Source organism: Gymnogyps californianus, chromosome 11, assembly GCF_018139145.2.
Source record: "Gymnogyps californianus isolate 813 chromosome 11, ASM1813914v2, whole genome shotgun sequence".
Taxonomy (NCBI): domain Eukaryota; kingdom Metazoa; phylum Chordata; class Aves; order Accipitriformes; family Cathartidae; genus Gymnogyps; species Gymnogyps californianus.
In genome coordinates, this window is record NC_059481.1 from 7510383 (window position 1) to 7531213 (window position 20831).

The following is a 20831-nucleotide window of genomic DNA, read 5'->3' on the forward strand; positions in this document are numbered from 1 at the left end:
TAATTTTTTTCTGTTCTTTTACACGCTGCCTGCCTTTTAAACTGCACAGCTGACGTGTGCACCAATGCTATTTCAGTGAAGATCTGGAATGAATGGCATCTTCAGTGAAGATGTTTTACTCTGTTCTGTGTTTACCACAGCACAGTGATGTGCCATGAATGTAGATGTGGAACTCTTGCCACCCATGAGTGCAGCTTAAACTTGACAAATGAGACCAGAACAGGCAGAATTCATTGTGGCTCTTTGCATCTGTCTGTTGAAGGAACCTGTCTGTTGAAGGAACGTATGGAGAACTAGGCAGATTCTTCTTTCTCAGCCGGAAGTAGATGTGCCTTCTCTATTGGTATGATTCTCTAACTCAGTGGTGAAGTCGGCCTAAAACGTTCAGTTCATCTCACAGCTCTCCAAGTCCTGAGGCAAGGATGTTGGTGTGACTGAAGAAATTTCATTTGGAGCTTATCAGTGCTATTCTGTATTCTATATGTTGCAAGCTGTACCTGAGAAGAGTAAAATGCCAGGTTCCATCAGAAGGAGTAACATTTAGTTACCAAAATGAATGACTTTATGATGGGTGGAGATAACACAAGTAGGAAACAAACTGTGCTCTTTAGAGCCCTAAGGAATATGAGCTCTTAAGCAATCATGGGCCCATCTTTCTGTATAAAATGATTACTTAAAAGTTGAACGTAAGCTGTTTCTTGCTTGCAATGTAAGGGTCTGACCCAGCTGGCTGAAATCCACATGGTTTCTTCATTGATTTAATTCCGTTTTGGCTCATCTCCTGTATTGGAAGATCCTATACATATGTAGATGGTAAATATAATCTAGATTGATTTATTTGATTGTATTGATTATTCTCACATCAGTATGTGACTGGTACATATGACTTACAAAGGCTACTTAATTCTTATAAAATCTCGGAGTAGAAGTTTCTAAAACATTATCTGTCTAAAACGTAAGGACTGAAGATTTTTTGGCTTTTACGTTAATAAAATGTCCTGTAAACTGTCTTACTTTTTTCTTTCATTTGTGAAAAGTATGCTGAAACCACATATGTGTGCATGCGTACATACACACAAAATTCAAGAAAAGAACCAGCTACCAAAACTGAAATGCAAAGAGTGATTGCTCTGGTTGAAGTGCAGGCTTTCCACAGATGTTTCATTGTACATATGGGGCAGGCTTCATTTGAGATGAATAGACAGTACATAAAATGTACACTTTCCCTCCCCTGTTCCTCTTGTTTGTCTGATTTTGTACAAGGTTTTTAATTAACCCCACAGAACTGCAATAAACTACAGAACTGTAAAGTTAACATTCAGAAACACTACAAATAGAAAAATTGCTACATAGCTGTAAGGTTATGTTTTTCTTCTTTTGTGCCTGTAAACACATCTGTTCAAAGCTACATGTAAACTTCTTTTCTTCTCTGTGCAGCTGAAATGCATAAGGAAATATTTTTCCTGAAAAAAATTAGCAATGCCTACTTTAAGGAATTTGGGAATTAGAGATGTTTAGATAGTGAGGAGTATTGCACTCACTCTCTAAACATCCCTAAGTTGTTCTTCCAACATGAGAAAAGTGCCTTACACAATAGTACTTCTACTTACTTCTTTACAGAATGTGAGAAACTATCTAATCTGAGGCTCTGTGTGTGTATGTGTATATGTATATAAAATAGACTTACATGTATAACGGTTCTGCTGAACAGATGTTGATATTACGTAGATTAGGTTTTATGGGAAGGTAGATCAGTGAAGCAGAGTTTGGGTGTTTTGTTATGCGGTATGTAGTGCATAATAGCCCTAAGAATATGCCTGCAATGAGGTGTTCCAAGAACCCTGGTCCTCCTCATCCACTTGTGCTTGCCTGTGCTCATCCCTTGTTTCAAGTGCTTGGAGTCTATAGACCATCTGCTTGAAGTGAACTGAGTTCTGTTTATGTTATGCACAAAGAAAGACAACATATGAAGTCTAGTTTACTAAATTATTCTCATGTTAATCTTTAAATGAAATAGAATATTTTCTCTCTCCTCCCCACCCCCTTTGTTTCTCCCTTTATTTCACTGTAGCAGGTAAAGTAAATTTGAAGTTTTAGAAGCAACAGCTTTTTTGAGATGCCAAATTGTGTGTTACTTTAGAGGGCAGGCAGAGAACAGGCAGCTAACAAGCTGCTGCACAAGTGCTTGTTGGGAGGGATTATCATCGGGGCTCAGCCTTTGGCTGTGTGGAGTCCAGCTCTGTTTGGGTCAAGCTTCATGTTGACAGCTCATCCTTGTGCTACACCTGGCCAGGGAGCAAGCTGGAGATAGATGGGGCTCTGCACAGCTGGGTGAAAGAAACATAGTAAGGCTGCATAGGCTGTGCCACCTGAGATTCTTATGTAGCTCAACTACGCTGTATCATCTCAGGGAAAAGATTCTTCCTGCTATGAAATACCTGTTATTTGTGTGAGGTGTTTGGAGGAAGGCAGGAAGAAGACTGTACTGACAACCTATTTGACACCTCTATGTAAGGATAAATAAAGAGGGGAAAAAAAGGCAGGATTTTGACAATTCACTGCAGCCTAATGCTTCTTAAGAGCCCAAACTGAAATAGAAGGAAGAGTCTGTGTTTTGTATAATAAGTGTTTGGCACTTGTAGTTAATCAGACTCAATTAAACTGTTGAATATTAGGCAGTTAAAAATTGTGCATCCTGTAGTTGCTAGATTATATATTGCTAAATTCATGGTCTGAATACCTAGCATAGAAAATATCTTCAAGTGTGTTAGGACTACTTCTAGTTACTCTGGTGGTAAACTTTTCAAGAATAAGCCCTAGGGTAGGCTTATTAGATGAGGGAATTGTTGTTCATGAGTTATGTGGAACATGTCTTGGTTTTGTGCCTCAAAATGACTCCCTCTTTCTACAGAGGACAGGGTAAAATCTTGTTCACATTATGCTCATAGGGATTTGGCTGTAAAGATGACTTTTCGCAGTGTAGAAAGTGTGTTACAAAGCAGCTGGATAGTCTTGGCTGTGACCATTTTATGTAAAAGGATAACTCGTACATACCCTCCCTGAACTGCTGCGTGCATATGCCTCATCCTAAAAACCCCTTCTTTTCAAAAAGGGAAATTGAGCACACGTCCATTTTCCACTGTCCTGTCTTTCTCTCTAATAACCTAATAATTCAGTCAGTACACAGTGTTCAATTGCACTTTTATTCTTCTCAGCGTAGAATGGAAAGCTTGACTGTATGAGGGCTAACACCCTCCAGTGAGAGTAAAAGATGATGCAGACGTATTAATGCTCAGGAGGTACAGGGGAGGGGGCAACCACAGTGTTTTCTTTCATGCTGTTCCTCATGCACTGGAAATGTTTTGAGGATACACCAATGTTTTGACATAAGATTCGCCTGCAGATCAGTATGCAGGTTGCCTGTGGTCCAACTGTTTTCATGAATCAGGAGAAAAACATCTAGGCATGCCCGCTGTATGGGGAGGCAAGTCCCATAGCTCAGTACTTACATCATCCATAAGCCTTTTATTTATTTTTGGTAAACAACTCTCTTCTGCTTCCAATTAATATCCCGATTGAGTCGCTGATACAAATGTTAAACTATTTAGCATCAAGTTGCCAGCAGAGAGCATGACGAGAAATGATGATAGGAGTGTTCCTGCCAATGACTTGCATTCAAATATCTGATCAGAGCCGTATCACAGAGGCTGGATCTCTGGATGTTGTTCTCCAGGTTAGACATTCAGCGAGTACTTGAGTATGGATACAAAAGTTTTTCTCAGTGACAATGGTTTTCACATAATTTTAAGTTCAGCCAAGAATCAATAAATCAGGAAAGTGGGTAATGTTGAAGAGAAAAACTGTCTGAAAACAGCGTCTATTCCAAGCTAGATATGTGAGTTTGGTCTGGGGGAGTGTGTGTGCGTGTCTGATATAGATGCAGTGATGCATACGGAAGTGCAGAGGCAAGAAATAATGAGTACAAATTAAATATTAATACTTGACTCTTGTGTTCCTGGAAATATTGCTGGAGTCTACCAAGCTACCCTTGCCATTGCCAAGGGAGAGCATAGCTAGTTGCCTTATGTCATATTTAATCTCCTGTCTTCTCAGATGTAGTTATTGTCTGCCCTCATTCTTTTCTTGGTTCTTCTCTCAACCTGTTCTGTTGAGAAGAAAAGACTAGGCATTTGGGCCCAATTCAGCGAAACACATAAGCACATTTAACGCTGAAGTGCTTTTCTAGGGGAAGAAATGTCTGATTTTCCCTCCAAAGCAGGGAAGGAGTCAGTTCCTCAGTGTACTTGTCTTCACTGTAACCTCCTGACACTTTTGCACTGGATCAGGGCTTTCCTGTGCATAACACTGGGAGAATCGTGTGCTGCTGTTGATTCAGTGACAGTTGTTATGACTGCTAACTAGTATAGTAGTGCACTAAGGCAATTACAGTCATGTCGCAGAGTGAAAAATAATACTTTTCTAAAGTATATTAGACCTAATTCTAATAAATTGCATAGGTATCATTTCACTGGAGTAAATTATGTTGCTTTAGTTTTCATACTGCTGCAAATGAGCAAAGAATGAGGCCCAGCATGTGGCTAGTTGTAGCTTAGAAGATTTCTTGAAGAAAAAAGATTCATGGGTAAAATTGCATTGCTTCGGGGCGGCGGGGGGGGGGGAGGGAAAACTGGTAAGTGTAAAATTCAAAAAAAGACTTTAAAACAGTATTTCAGCCCATAATCAATAGTGTTCTCACATGTGTTGGCAGGAATAGCACTGAGGTGACAAAGAATCCAGAGTAAATCAAACAAACAGCATGAACTCCAACTATCAATCAAAACCCAGCCTTTTTCCATTTCATGACCGAGCAATTGCATCACTATTCAAAGGGCTTATTCTTGTGTCATGTATGTTGCCTTAAGCAAATTAGCTCTGGGAACCCACTTGGGAGGAAAAAGAAAAAAAAAAACTAACAGAATTTTGTCAGAAGATTTATCCAAAGTCAATATTTATGAAGCCGTAACAGCCTGGGAGGAATCCATGCTGTTTCAGTACCACAAGCAGTGCCATTGCTTCCACAGTGTTTTTTAGACTTTCACACCTCTGAATCAGCAAATAACTTCACAAAGGCAGCTAATGTGCCAGGGACTTGTCCAGACCATGTGTCTCATATTCACTGCCTGGAAGGGTCAAAGCTCATGCTCAAGAACAATTTTCTCAATATCATCCTGTTATTCTCACACTGCTTAGAAGGCTCAATTGTTCCAGCATGGGGAGAAAAGCACAAAGTTGAGATGAGTGAGGAGGTGCAGAGCAAGGAGAACCCGTGTGTGGATTCTTCCCCTACCATCTTTGTGGTGCTTAATGGAGGTGGTTATCTTGGCTGCAGAGCTTCTCTACTGGAAGCTTCTAGCCACATGCTGCCCATTGTGGCAAGCAATACTACATGTTTGCACTACAAGCACTGCTATTTATGCTTTCCCACTGATAAATCCCTGATTTAGGAGCATCTTGAGGGAGCTGTGTGTTTATAACTACTCTTCTACTCAGCATTTCCTATCTTTTGTCTCATAGCTGCTTTTCAGCTAGAATACAGGACATTTTGAGTCTTATTCTTAGGTCTTTGTAACTATCCCTTTGCATCCAGGGGAAATAATAAAGATGTCTTAGGCAAAGATTGTTGGTGACTGGGCACCTGCAGTTTCTAACCTGTGAAAGATGCTGAAGTCCATGATTATTTCTAAGGTCCAAGAGTTGAGTTCTTACCTCTTTTCCATGGCAGTGCTAAGCATTAATAGGCTTGCTGCGTAGCACAGCGGCTTGCTTCCTGGCTGCTTTTTTCTGAACAACTTGGGCATCCTTTGCTCCCACTTATCACAGGATATCTAGTTGGTCACTAAAAGGTTTCTAACCAATGTTTTGGTCTAAATCTCCAGTTAGTTAACAGTTGTTAATAGACCTACAGCTATGCATGGCTATTTTCAGAGAAAGTTAGGTTTTAAACAAACAGTTCAGATCTCCCAGCTCTTGAGGCGGGCAGGCCCATTTGGAGAATGCCTCTCTGATGGCAGACAGACTGCACCCAATATTGTGCCAAGTCACTCTCCATTTGTAAATATTAGAATGTGTTGTAGTTACAGATATAGTAAAAGAAAGAAGGTTTAAATTATATAGCTGAGAAACAACAAAGGAAATAAATGTAGAACAGCACATGCTGTGTGTGCTGTAGGTCTACAGTCTTGCTATTACATAGTAAAGATAAGAAACACAACCTAAAAAGGCCACTCAGTTGAATGACTCTCATGTTTTCCTAAATGCATATTTTTGCTTCATCTAAATCTATGTAACCTGCTTGTCTTTCATTCATATTTCATGCTGTGAAGAAGGTGTTTTAAAAGGAAGGCTTAAGCAGGAAACGTGTAGACAGGTTGTTTGACACACTTTGTAATACTAGCTCTAAGGGACTAAAGACGGTGATTAGCAAAAGGCAATGGAAAAAAATAGTGAGTATGTCCACATAAAGAAGACTTTTGAGGTATTTATATGTAGCACAGTAGTAAGAGCAAGGGACGTGGTCTATGTAGTTGTACATGATCTGGCTGGTGCTTATCCAGAACATGGAGAAGTCCTCCAGTGTGACCAAAGAGAAATATTAGTTATGGAGGAGGAAGGGGGAAGTCCTTGTTTGTTTGGCTAGAAAGTCAGCTTGCCCTGCTGTGCTGTTGTGGAGTTTTCCTTAAGAGTGAGGCAGTGGTACCACAGCCCAGAGCGGGTACAGGTCCCAGGGAAGTGCTATTCCTGAACTCGCCCTCACATGCAAAGTAGAATAAGCGTAAAACAGGCATGTTCTCCCATTTCTGTAATGTGACATATTAATTGAAAAACTTTCCATCTTCTATGCATCTCTGCTGTTCTCAGGCAAGGATCTGACAGGGATGATTGACTAGCACTGGGGAAAGGCATAGACATGGGACATAAAATGGAAGCTTTTCTGAACACGGTTTCTGGGTGTGAACTACAAAACACTACTGTTGTTCAGGATAGCTAAGCTGCAACTGAGCTAGCTACTGTTCTTTTCCTTTGGTGCCAGGTGCTCTTTCTACTAAGTACTCCTGCTTAAAGAGTAACAGATCTAGGGGTGAACAGAAAACTTGTAAAGCTACACTGTTTTTCTTCCAGGCCAGCAAGCTAAGTCATGTCTCCATTTTAAATTTTTTTGCTGTTTGTTTTTGGTGTTTGCGATAGTGTCCCCCCCCCCCGATCTCAAAATCTAATGCTTGTATAAAAGGCACTTTCCAAGGCTTAACTGTGCCACTGACCTGTGCTAGACATGTTGCAAATCTGCCATTGTCTTCCATATACTAGGCAGCAGATTTCTAACTCTCTGCGATGTTGACGCCTGCTCTCACAAAGAGAAGGAAATGAAGCAGAAAGATCCCACTGCGACAATTAGTGGCTCACAGAGAAGTATCGAAACAAATAGTAAGTGGCTGAAACAATTCAAGGGAGGGAAACTCTAGTTTCCTACTCTACCACAATCTGATCTTCTTTCTCAGATTCTCTCCTTCCTTATCCCAATGGGGATTTTCACACACTTTCATTCCCACTGTTAGTGCGAGACGATTCTTTGTGACTAGCAAGCAGCAGTTCAGTCCTGCAGGGCAGACCCCTGTTCTACCCTGTTATCTGTTTGCCAGTCTCATGATTTTATGCTATAATCTAGTCTGAATTTTCAAAGTAGCACTAATGTCTTGTTCCCAGGCTGCTGTAACCCAAAGGATTTTAATGCAACTGACTGAAATAGATTCCTATTCTTTCACTGAGGCAGCTGGCCAAAGAACTTGCTCATGGGCAGGGAAGTCTTTCAGCTTTGGAAGTGAAGATACCCTGATACCCCTTGCATCTCAAACTTGAATCTTTGCAGCTTGCTGGCTGAGTGGCACTGGTGGCTATCCCTGCCTTCACATGAGGAGACAAGATGTGGCTGGATCACCATGTGCTGAACAGATGATCAAGTAGGTTGATTCCTGTCCTCATGCAGATCTTTCTTTGCTTGGTGAGTTGATACCTCCCTCAAATGCATTATTTTCTATTGCATCTTCTGCTAGCAAATTAAAACTTTAAACAAGCATTTGCTTTGTGGATTACTGCAGGAGAAATTACATTTAAACGCCCAGTGAATGCTGTTTTCTGTCAAGCATTTATGTTTTGCTCTCTATCTAAAAGAATGATGCCATTTCACAGTCCCCTTCATGTCTGTCTCTTAGAAAAGAGCAGCCAATAGCCTGAGTATATTGGTTTTTTTCTTAGATAGCCACATTTGTTATGTGAGACCATGAAAGACTTCAGATAACATTGCAGTATAATGAGAAGGGGAGACTCATAGCTCTGCAATTGTTCGGAACAAATTGAGTGTCAGCTGCTCTGATGCACAGATAAGGTGTGGGAAGGACTGCTCCTCTCCTCAGCAGCATAACAACAACTTCCTCTTGTACTGCTGGGAAAACACGATGCATGCTGTTCTGAACAGTTCATCGGCAAGGGGAGGAGGAGATGGAGGGATGAGAGATAGGACTCTGCATGAGGCCTTGGGAGGGAGCAATCATTCCGAAAGTCAAATAGGAAACAAGAGGGAGATTAGGGAAATCAGAGTAAAGGCAGCAAAAGATACAGGAAGGGAAAACAGTGACAAGTGTACGTTCCTTGGCTTTTCAAAAGGTCTCCTTGTGGTCTCTGCTTTAATGTACCAAGGCTCCAACTCTTCTGATGCTACTAGCACCCAGCTGAACCGGCCTTTGGGACCTCCGGGGTGGAGGCTAATGCTGTTCAGCTTCGCTTAATGTGGAAGCAAGTCTTTCTCCCCCTGAGGGCCGATAGAGTTCAGTAGCTAATTTTCAGACTGGTACAGGTCAAGTAATCTTTCCCCAATATCAGGAGTTAGGAACTGTTTCAAGCAGAGCAATCCCACCATGTTGGCTAAGTACGTTAATTAATTTATTAATACCTAAGTACTTAGGTCTTTGCTCTTGAAAAGAAACTCTTGTCTCTCGTCCATCCGGCCGCAGTTGTGTCTCTTCCAAAAGCAAACAGTAGTCGTGTAATTGGCAGAGTAGATGAAGTAGAACATCTACTCTGTAGTAGAGATTAGAACTAAAATACTGTAATCTGCCAGAGCTATTCTTGCCCACGTGCTACCTGGCTTAGCAATTAGTCACTTATTTATGTACTTCATTAGATCATGGCCAGAATAGTGCAGCATTTGCTTCCTGCTAGATTGTCTACCACTGCCAAATAGGCTTCAGTCTAGCTTCCGAAGCACAGATACAGGTTTACCTGATACCAAACCACAGCATAACTCAGGAGGGACCGGAGGAATTCTCTCTAGATTAAATCTGTGGTTTCCAAACCCATTTACTTACTACAAGTGAGACCTCAATCTCTTGGAGGTAGCATAGCTACCCTTCTCTTAGCATTACAATGCAGCCTTTCTTTGCCTGTGAGAAATCTTTAACATACAGCTGTATACAGCTGTCTTTTTACAACCAAGATCGGCTGTGGTGCCCACAAGGCGTCTGAAACTGCTTGGGAGTGCTATGCTGTGGCAATTGCCTGGTGAACATACAGGAAAAAGTAAGTTTTCTGCAGTAGATCTTTTGCTTAGAGCCTGTTGCTATACATGGGCTTGGGAATGGAGTAGTTTTTTTGGTGCAATGTCAACATTTGGTGCACAGTCAACACATCATCTTTTACTGGTTCGGCTGGGTTCAAGTGTAATCAAGCCCAAAATGCTGCCAAGAAAAAAACCAACCTGTTTTGCTGTGCTTTAAAGCGAATGGGTTCACCTGCTTGGGTCAGTTCCAGCACAAGAATAATAGTTTTGGGGTTTTTTTAAAGCATAAAACTAAATGTTGCAATGAACCGTTGCCAGTTCTAAGGTTTAAAGCTCATGCTGGACACTGTATTGCACTGTTCAATAAAAATGTCCTCAGGGATCTTAGGTCCAGTACACTTAATATAAAGCAGGAACAGAGAGACAAATCCAATTTTTTCCTTAGATGCTGACTCAAAAGTTATCAGGAAAAGATCCTCCTCATATATGCTTGCCTGTGGTTTGCTTTTCACAGTGCCAATGTATCGCTGTTACTGGCTTGGTTTCAAACCTCAGACATTTGGGGAAATACTGGCAAGGGTCACACATTATCTTCTAGTTGTGAGTATTTTTGCTAGAAGCAGACTCACTGGTCTTTCATCCAGCCAGTGAGTAGGAAGATGGCAGTTGTCTCTCATGTTTTCTTGTAGTGTCTGAGGGCAGCAGTATGGGGTGCGTTAGTGCCCTCGTCGCAAACAGTGTAAGGCTGTAGGAACTGAAAAATTATAGCGTATCATATACTGTATTATATACACTATAGACGCGCAGAATAGCTCTGTTAGTGGAGACCGTCCTCTGCCGCCCGGGGGAAGTCCCGGGGCCGGTGCAGCCCCGGCAGTCGGCACCTGTCCCGGGCGCTCGCTGCAGAGGCGTTACTCTGCGCGTGTGGGCGCGCTGGCCAGCCCAGCGATACCGGCCGATGCCTCCTGCCCGGGCAGGCTTGGCTTCCCTGACGTCCTCTAAATGCCGTTATTACCGTGTGTGGATGGGCGCGGGCGGGAGCGCGGGGCAGGGAGCGCCGGTGCTACCGCGCCGGCCGGCGCGGTAGCACCGGCGCTCCCTGCCCCGCGCTCCCGCCCGCGGGCGCCGGAGGGAAGCGGGGGTCCGCGGCGGGGGCCCCGCGCGCCCAACGGCCACAGGCGCCGTCGCACCCCCCGCCATACGCCGCCTTCCCCCCCGCACGTCCGCGCACCGGCGCCGCTGGAAGGTGCGGTTCCCCTCCGCCTCCCCCGACTCCTTCAGGCCTCGCCGGCTTCCCCGAGCCCCGCGGGGCAGTGGGGCTGGAACGTTGGAGTGCCTGCCGGCCGGCCTGAGGCGGAGGGCGGGCGGGGGCGGCTGCGCGCCTCGCCCCGGCCGACGCCGCGGGGCGCCGCTGGGCGGCGCGGCCGCCAGGTGGCAGCAGGCGCAGGCAGCGCGCCGCCGTTCCCGTTGCGCGGGAGGCAGGCGGGAGCGAGGGGAGAGGCTGTCCCTCAGCCTGTGAGTCGCCGGGAACCTGCCTCGGGTCCTGCGGGGCGCCCTGCAGCCGCGCTCCGGCATTCCCGGCGGAGGGGGCGCCGCCTCCCATGCGCCGGAGGCCGTGCGGGTGTCAGTCCTCTCGCCCCCGCCGCACGAAGAGCGCCTTGTCGTGGGGCGACGGGACGGGACGTGCGCCGCGAGGGACGCCGGCACGGAGCGGCGCGGTGAGGCAAGGCCCGGCCGCCCCCGCGGCGGCAGCGCCCTGAGGAGGGAGCCCCGCGCCAGGTGGGCGGCGAGCGGTCGGGCGGGCTCGGCGCCTTGCCGAGGGGAGCGGGGAGAGGGCGTCCGGGCGGCGGTGCCGGTGCGGCTGGGGTGTGCGGACAGTGCCCCGGGGCGGCTGGGGCTCGGGGGTGGCCGGCGCTGCGAGGCCGCGGTGAGGGCTGCTCTAGCCTAGTTCAAAGCCGTGGCCCGAGGAGCTTTCACTCTCTCCTGGCTGTGAGAGAGCTTTCTGGTCTGCTCTGCGAGATTCCTGCGCCTCGTGTTTTTGCCTGGCTTTGGCTGTGTAAGTAGCCATTTCAAAGCTGCTTTCCTTGCACGCTCGGTTTCCAGGGGCTGCATCCAAAGGGTGTGTAAGGAGCTGCTTCGTTTTGCCTCGGTGTCCCACCAGAAGCAGTAACTGCACGTAGCCTGAGCTGAATCCAGCAGTTTGTATGAGAGAGTAAAAGAAGTGAGTAACTTTTCCTCTCAAAGAATGCGTGTCGCAATTGTTCTTGTTTTGGGCCAGATCTTTTGGTCTATCTAAGCACAGCGTGCAAAGCATGAACTGTGTTTGGCGTTTGGTGTTTCTCTTCACGCTCTCCTGCTTCTGGCTTTGTTACCCTCTCTCCTGTACTTAAATTCTAGCAACACTTGAGCTGTTCGTGTTCAGTTGTCAGGCTACAGGGGTATATGCCATAGCAGAGGGCAATCTCAGAATACCTTTTCTCCTCCAGCTATAGCTTTACATTTTTTCAACTGTCAGTGTGTCCACACTTGTGTGTTTAATAGCCCTTGACACACGTGCCACTAATTCATCCAAATGTTTTTTTTGTGCTAGAAGCATGAACAGTTTAGAAAACCTGGGAGCAGTGAGTTCCACAGGTTAATATGTTGTGTGGAAAAACTACTTCCTTTTGCTTGTTTTAAATCTACTGCCTGATACTGTTCAGTCCTTATAAAATGGATTATACTTGTTACTCGCTATCTTTGTGCTATTTCAGGACTGTATTGTTATCTGTCTGCCTCAGCTGTCCCTTATTTCAAGGTAAAGCATCCTTAGCTTTGTAGTCACTTCTTGTATGGAAGTTCTTCCATATCTCTTGCCAGTGTCATCACCTTTTCCTGTATTTTTTCATTCTTTTCTATTTTTTTAATCAAGGGATCAGCAAAACTAAGAGTTATATACAAGTTTACAGTACAACATGGGTTATGTAGCGGCATGATGATCTCTGCTAGCAGAGATGATGGATTTAAGTCGGTGCATCAATGAGGTGAATAGCCAACAAAAGTAATAGAAATACTAGTAACTCACTGTGTGGTTATCTGTTGATGAATCAGTGTGGTTTATTTTTTTAATCAGAAACCACTATCTAAGTAACTAGTTGTTAGTAGCTCAATACAAGGGTATAATGCTATGGATTAAATAGTTGCCTAATGGGCTCTTAATATGCTGTCTGCTGTGCACATTTCTCCTGTCTTCTGCAGGAAGAGCAGGAACTGAAAAGAGCCCAAATTTATCTGAGTTTAGTGCTGTTTGTGGAACTGCCAATGCACTCTTACCAACTTGATCTATCAAGCTGTAGCTTGCCAACTTGGACTTCTTTCTGATGTAAAATTAGTAGTAATCTACTGGTTGAAGTTATTTCCACCCGTTCAGTATCATCAGGGGTTTAAAATGAAACTTGATACTGCTGAAATTCATTAGGCAGCTGTAATTCTTGATGCTTTCTTTTCCATCACCCCTCTCCCAGGGAATCTTGTGGGACAATGGAGTTAGGTAGACTAGGAGGAGAGACTGCCTTTCAAGGAGGAAAGTGCTGTAAAATGAGAATTTTTAGCAAAGTTAGAAATCAGAGGTCAGCTGGTTTGAGTTATCATATAGAGGCCTTCAAAGTGAGTGTAGGTAGGAAACATGGATTATTTGTCGTAGTTGTGCCCTGAACATAGCTTGTCCGGTTTTACTTGGGAGCAGGGCTAATCCCAGGTCTTGCTGATGATGACTAATCTGAAACAGCTCTATTGGAATTGAAGGAGCAACTTCTGATTCCTAACTCTAACTCTCAGAAGCACTTGGAGGTGTTGCATGGTGCAAGATTTCTGTCTTTCCACACTTCATACAACAGGTTCATTCAGAGTTCCAGCAGATTTAATTGCAGAAAATTAATTAGGTTGCTGAAAGACAGTGATGAGTTTTATGATCACAGTATAAAACCATTGCTTTTGCTGTAGAACAAACTGAATAACTGTGCTAGGCAAACATGCATTAAACGAAGCCTGAAAGCAAAACAAAAATGAACAGAATCATCTTGAAGATTTAGACTGACCTGAGTGTGTGTGATTCTGTGCAGACAATGACAGCAGAAAAGCTGGTTTTCCACATAGTAGTCTCAGTTCTCTGTGATGTGACATCAGATCTGTGATATTCAGACCATTCACAGTGGCAGCTGTACTGAGAATGGAGGTGAAGAAGTGCTGGTCAGACACTGAGTAGTGATACTTTGGATTTTTTTACTTTAAAACTCAGGTTTATCATGTATATCATGTACAGTTAAGTGCAGTCAGTGTAGAGACTTCTATTGGCTTTGAGTTGTTCTGTTAGAGAAAATTAAGGTTTGATGGTTAAGCACTTAAAAAACCAGGAAACTCCGAAGTCAACCATGCATAAGCGATTTTAACTGTGTCGCCCGTAGTGTTGCATTATCATAACAGGCTTCAGTTTTAGAAGGTTGTTATTTTTTTGCAAGTAGGAAAAAAGTAAGAGCAGAAAACTTAGTGTATCAGACCAACTTCTTAAATAGTTTGAACTTTGATAGTATCGCTTCTACCACTGTAGATAGGAAGAACATTTTGTAGCTTTTAATTGTGAAACACTTCCGATGGTCATAGTGCTAGCTGGAGAACGTATTCTATGAAAAGTCTTGTTCCCTTAAGTAGGCACATATACAGTACAGTTATTAGTTCTTTTGTTTTCGGAAAGCAACTTAACCTGATATAAATGCAGTTTAGAGGATGAATCAGGTAATTGTAAAGCTAAATCAGTTATGAATATATCTGGTTTAAATATGCAATCAGTGGACATGATTGCATTGTTAATCTGTAGTAGGTTAAGTAAGAGTGGATTATTGTATATTTTGCATTTAAATAACTTCTCTTGCATTCAGGATGGTACATTACACTAGAAAATTCTGTTTCAGTATATTAGATTTTTAGGGAGAATGCATGGTCTAGTACTTCATTTAGAAGATTAATTAGGGAGATGTTAAGCAGATATAAATAAAAAAGACTGATTAACAGAGTGATCTGATGGGCCCTGAATTTGGCCTCATATCTTACTGTGTATAAAGGGAGCATAGCTGAAACCGTGCGCTTCAGTGTTGTCCGACTATTTTTTTGTTTTGTTTTGTTCTTTGTGTTAGTTGACAATAACAGATACAAATTCTGTAATATTAAACAACTCGGTTATCTCCTCCTGGAATGTTCTGTCCCACCCATTTTTCTCTTGGGGACTTGTGAGTGTCATGTCACACATCAAATTTGTGTAGCTTCTCCCTGCAGGGTTCTGACATTCCCAGAGATGGGTCAGTGTTCATAATTTTGGTTGCTGTTAAACGGTCAGCACTTGTCAACACCATCTACGGACATCTGTTACATTTTTTTTAAATGGTGGTACCAAGTGTTAAATGTGGGTCTTCTTGGCTGGAACTGTTCTTGCACTAGAAATATTCCGATGTTGATATGATCTCAATATGATCCTTGTGAGAGAAAGTAGCCTAATCTGTTGGTTAGGTGATATATGTGTGAGTTGGTGGAATGTGGGCTTCTGTTTTCAACACTACCATTGACCTGCTGTGTGCTGCTGATCAAGTCTTATTGGCGTCTTGCTCCATTTCCTTTATCTCTGAACAAGGTATGATAATTACAGGATATTGGCCAACTGTTAAACTTCCTGAAGATAATTTGCATGCTGAGTGCTTTATGCTTTAAAAAAAAAAAAAAAAGGCACTGGAATAAAAATATCTATTGTATATGAACAAAACCAAATTATGTAGTATGTGCCTTATAGGTTTATTACTGCATTTCTTCAAATCACAGCTTAAGGACTTGCTTGTTGACTACTTCACATCAGTCCTGTACTGCTGCTACTTGGCATCCCACTTCAGTATTTATTTTGGTCCCGGTTTTGGAATTTCCCTTCAGAGGAAGATTCCATACTCCTTATATGGAAAAATTTATTTAAAAAAATGACTTTTTTTCCCATCAGTTCTGTAGATTCTTTTCTCAGTAAGTGCACGAGCCACTATCTCTTTTCTTTAAAGCTCTGATCTAAAAGCCAATAAAGTCAAGGAAAAGGTTATCAGTAACTTCAGTGGCTTTCAGATCAAGACATTCCCATGTGATGTGCTCTTGTCATTGGAAAGAATGACCACTGGTTTCAGCTGTGAAATCTTAGTGGCATTTTAAACCATCATTTCAGTATTTCTTTAAAGCCTATCTGTTGATATGCTTGCATTCACTTGTAAGGAACTACTTCTGTGTATCTCCTGGTTTTACAAGCAGGCAGTGCTCTCCATTTCTCCAGTGGGACTAGTGCTGTGTCTGAACTGTGGTAAAAGCTTGTTCTCTGCTGGTAGAACAACTTGACAGAACACATGAATGCAACTATTCTTAGGCATTGGCTCATATTCCTCGTTTGCATTAATCAGTTGGTGTTAAACATGAAAATTTTTGAGTGTTGATATGACTGCAATCCAATCTTGGAGTTTAGCCCTGCCTAAAGTGTGGAGCCCTCCTTTCCTCAAACATTTTTCCATGTCATCATTTCAGCACAACTGTCTGTGAAACAGAAATCAAAATGAAATTCTGTTTCACCAGGAACAGGGAATGCCCTACATTGTAGGAATTGTGAATTTTGATGAACAGAGAATCAAATCAACAAGTTATAATGTATTTATAAAAGGAGCAGGGAGGGAGGCTTTGTCAGCACATATCTATTTAAAGTCTTCATCTGATTTGTGGAAAGAAATGGCTAAACTTCAGAGATTTGGAAATAAATTTTACTGATCAGGTGGTGACATTTAGCAGAGTCACAGAAGCTACATTTGTGGTCCAATGGCAGTTTGTTAGTGTGCAGTACAACCTCACGGAGCATTTAGGAATCAGGAGGTAGGTCTGCCCCAGAATCATTAGATTGGCTTACAAATCCTGAAATGCTAAAATGAATATATCTGACTTCTTGTTTTTGGAGCCCTTAGGATTTGCAGTCTTTTCTTTGATAGTACAAGAGCTAGTAACTTGTTCTTTTAATGGGAGTTATGCATGTTATATAGTTGGTTCCTGGAACTGGGGCCTTTGGGAGGCTCTCTGGGTACCAAAAAAAAGATGTTTAAGTTACAGGACTTGGTAGATAAAATTCAGCCCTTTGCAGAGGATCTGCTTGTTCATAACTGTGACCCTGTATTCCCCTTCCTTTAAGACTGCTATAAACTCACAAGTTATACGTAGCTATATGTGATTAAGTGTAGAGAGAAATGCAGTTCTTCAGAAAGCTACCCTTTTTTTACTGCATTTTTGTTGATTTCACTTTGCTTGCCTGTGCTTTTTTCCTAAACCCAAACTTCTTAAAATATTACAATAAATGAGAGAAGAATACTCCCTTTTTGTTAAATTTAAGGGGTAACTGTTGTGACAACAGAAGTTTCAACTTCTGAACTTTCTTTATCTGTGTCTGAGGGTTGTATTGACCTCTTCTTGTATAGCAATGAAGTTTAGCAGAGAAACCTGGTAGTGAGCAGAATCTTTCCAAATTACTCACCGAAGAGGTGGGGCAAGGTCTGTCCTTTGTGACTGCATGGCCTAGTGAGATAAAAGAACAGGAGGAGAAGGCTGCCTAAAGTTAAATGTTTGCTGTGAGCCTAAGGATACTGTCTGTAACATTGCGTAGAAGTAGTGTGGTTTCCTGCTCGTTGCCCTCTGTGTGAGTTGTGATACCCAAGTTGGAATGCGTTTTCTCTGCTCTTGTTTTGGGAAGAGGATGGCTAAAGAAGCCCTTTATAAAAGCCCTTCTTCATGAAAGCTGCTTTGTGGTGAAAAACATTTGTTGTGCCTGGCCTTGCTGGATCAGCACTTGGATATGTGTGAGTGTGGAATACTACTCCCCCAGGAGAAAAACGTCACTTAGATACTCGAATATCCTATGACTAAAATCTGTAATCCTGAATCAAGTGGATTCCCCTGACACTCCATTTGGATTAGCTGGAGAGAAGTGCATGGAAGGACAAACCTATCTCTAAATGGCAAATTCAGTGAAACTGTTGACAATAATCTGAGAGTAAATGTTGACTTGGAAAGTTTTCAGATGTCCTGGATTTTTTCCCATGGTAAAGGTGATTGCTGTAGTCCTGGCTTGGTAACATGAGGCTGCTATTAGTTGGTTGTATATTATACTTGTATTTTTGTTTGGTTATTTTTATCTAAAACATGTACTTTCTACGAAAGTAAAAAGAAGAAATTATTTAGCTTATCAGATTGGCAAAGAGAAGCAAGAGCCTGTCCAATCCCACCCTGCATAATTACAATAAAATGACATCCCATGACACAAGCTGCCCAAAAGGGTGATAAATTATATGGAGTAGATGCAATTACTTAATCTGACAGCAATGAAAGCTCTGTCTCATTTTCCTGTAGTTCCATGGAGCTACATTCACTGGGGAAGTGAGTGTGGAACAGCGGGCAAACCTCCTTGCAGATCTTCAGGGTCTGTATGTGGAATTTAAGCACTTAACTAGAACAGCATAAGAATAAGAATTTAAAAGAATAGAGTGTGTTAACCATTAACTGTTAGTATTGTTCAGCTTTGATGGCCCAGGAAATACTGTTCATGTGTTGAAACATGGGGGTTAAGGCAGGATGTAAGTTTTGATTTTTTTTGTAGTGATAAGCAGCCATTAAAAATGCAATTTCCTATATTCCTTTACTACTTAAGACATTGCTTGTACTTGTTAATACCTATTGCACATCAAAAAGACTGTCTCTTTTTTTTTTTTTCCCCTTTCTTTTTTTTTTTCCTCACAGTTCAGGGGTTTGCTCACATTGGCATTAAGGAGTTCGGAGTGCTTTTGTTGCTTCTCATAGCAATGTTTACAATTTTGCAGGATCAGGTTCAGATTTATTGCTTAGGCACTGACAATGCTGCTGTAATTAATCAGTTGTCATAAAGCTGTCCCTTCTGCCTGTATTTGTTGCTGGCCAGATTCATCACACCAGGGCTGAATGCAGAGTGATAATTTGTGAGCATGTTTAAAATTTAAATAATAATAATTATTTTAAACAAGAAAGAAATCCCTATGTAGTTTTGAATTATGAGGGCATGGAAGACTAAAGTGTCTTTGCTGCTTTCATACTGTTAGAATTGGACAGAAACTGATCTGACTTCTTTTGAACCATGCTGCTTGTGATTAAATTGTGATTGTTTCTACTGCTTTGAAATGGAAGAGGGGGAGAAACTGTTTCCAAATGTATCTTGCTGGCAATTGAGGGTTTAGAAAGGTGGGGTTGGTTTGTTTCTGCTTTTTGTTTTGCTGTTTTCCTAAAGTTGTGTTAGAAGGGCTTTTCAAAATTCCTGTTTACTCAGACCATACAGATTTTATGCTTAACCAGGAAACACAATGTCAAGCAGTGCCCAAAGAGTGATTACATTTGAGTTGCATTCCTTTCAGCAAGTATTCACCTATCTCCAACAGTGAATATTCAAGTAGAATATTGCAAATCACTGTATAAAACCCTACTTTCGTGACTTTAAGCAGTATGCACAGCAGCAGACTCTGATTTAAAAAAAAACCAAACATGCAAAACTTGATCACTTTTTTTAAAGATCACCACTGATCTTGCATGCTCTGCCTGTGGCATAGGGACTACTTAAAGCAGCAACCGAAGTCCACAGTGTTGGAGGAGCTACTCAGTTTTCTTTGCCAGCACTTTGTAATTGGCTGTTCTTGTTGTCTTGCAAATTCAAGAAGTCTCTCATTCACATTTTAAATCCCCATTTTTCAGTTTGTAGACACATGGATATTTTGCCTGAAGCATTAAGTGATGTCAGGTGAAGGTCAGTGCACTATAATAACCTGCCCTCAAGCACAAATAAGTTCAGGCTCTACTGCCAAGAGATTGCCTTTGATTTCTTTTTACCTGACGCAATAAGGGCCCTATTCAGAATTCTTTGCCCTCACTTTACTTAGGCAAAGTCCCAGCCACTTGAATAGGTTTGCTTGAGCAAGAATGGTACAAAAGTTCCCTAAGCATGGTATGGTGATGGCAGAGGTTTCAGCATTGTAGATGAGTTCGATAAACCGAATTAGATTTGACATTTATTGTGGTCAGAAAAGAGAAGTGAAAGGTGAGAGTGGATTTTGTTGTGACTTGCATGGCCGCCAACTGTGAAACTACTACGACTAAGTACTGTTTCTAAGCTACATCTGATCAACAGAGATAGTGAGCAAAGATGCTTATGCCTTATAACATTTGTTATATATAGGCAGAAAATAATCTGAAGTCGTCACTGATTTTAGATACAGCCAGAAGGCTGTATATGCTGTCAGTGGTTAGACTTGTATTGTGGTAGTCACACTTTCCTGCTCTTGGTATCCTCCTAATCCAGGTATGCCATTGAGCTGTGAGATGCAGGGTCCCTCAAAACTAAGTGTAATAATTTTGCCCAAACTGCTGTGTTGCAAGATGGGATTGCGAATAGGCTAGCTTATCCTGAAAAAAGCAGTGTGTGGCTAAGTGGGAAGGCAGGATACAGTCACCTTTTTACTATGCTGTGACTAACTGTAGTACTGGTTTCCACTGTTTTGTTAAAAAGGGGATTTCCATTAACCTGCCTTTCTATGCAAGCCCATGCAGGAGTTGTAGAGAAGTATGGTATTTCTTACCGTTTTTTCTCTTCAACACTTCTGGCTTTTGCAGATATGAGAGTGGGTACTTGTATGCATCAGCTCCAGTGAATGACTTTGCAAGTAGCAAAGGCAATTCGGTTCTTTCAGAGTCAGATTATACAGTCAAGTCTTAGACCTACTGTCAGGCAAACCTCTCTTGAAAGCAGTAACAGATTTACTTACAGGCTGAGAAAAACTCAAGACTAGAACCTGACCTGGAAAGGGTGACTGGAAGTCAAAATGGAATATAGTCTTCCTGACTCATCAGGTTGTTTTTTTGCAAAACGCTATTAGCAAGGGTGACAAGGGTTGTTGGTGATTCTGTGAGGTTAGTATCTTTTATCTGTCAACCATAAACTCATTCTTCACAGGCTACTGGACAGCATCTGCCAAACTATATATTTCCTAATAGGGAGATTTTAATCTGCAGCGAGTGAAATGTTTCAACTTTGCTGCTCAGTGATTGATAGCCTGAGATTCCTTGAATGTATTTTTATCTTTCTGTTTTTGTGTCAAGGACTGATATCTCCTGTAGG

At 42.2% G+C, this 20831-nt stretch overlaps 1 protein-coding gene across 2 annotated transcripts in view; it reads left to right on the forward strand.

Annotated features, from left to right (window-relative positions):
* The first annotated feature begins 11339 nt into the window (after nucleotides 1-11339).
* The window catches only part of THSD4 (thrombospondin type 1 domain containing 4), a 333781-nt gene continuing 324289 nt past the window's right edge, over nucleotides 11340-20831 (forward strand). Inside the window, exon 1 of one of the 2 annotated variants that reach the window (XM_050903083.1) lies at nucleotides 11340-11389. The gene's annotated coding sequence lies outside the window, so the exon portion shown is untranslated. Of the gene's footprint in view, nucleotides 11390-11767; nucleotides 11832-20831 lie in introns of those variants that run through there. The other variant, XM_050903082.1, reaches the window with a different exon arrangement.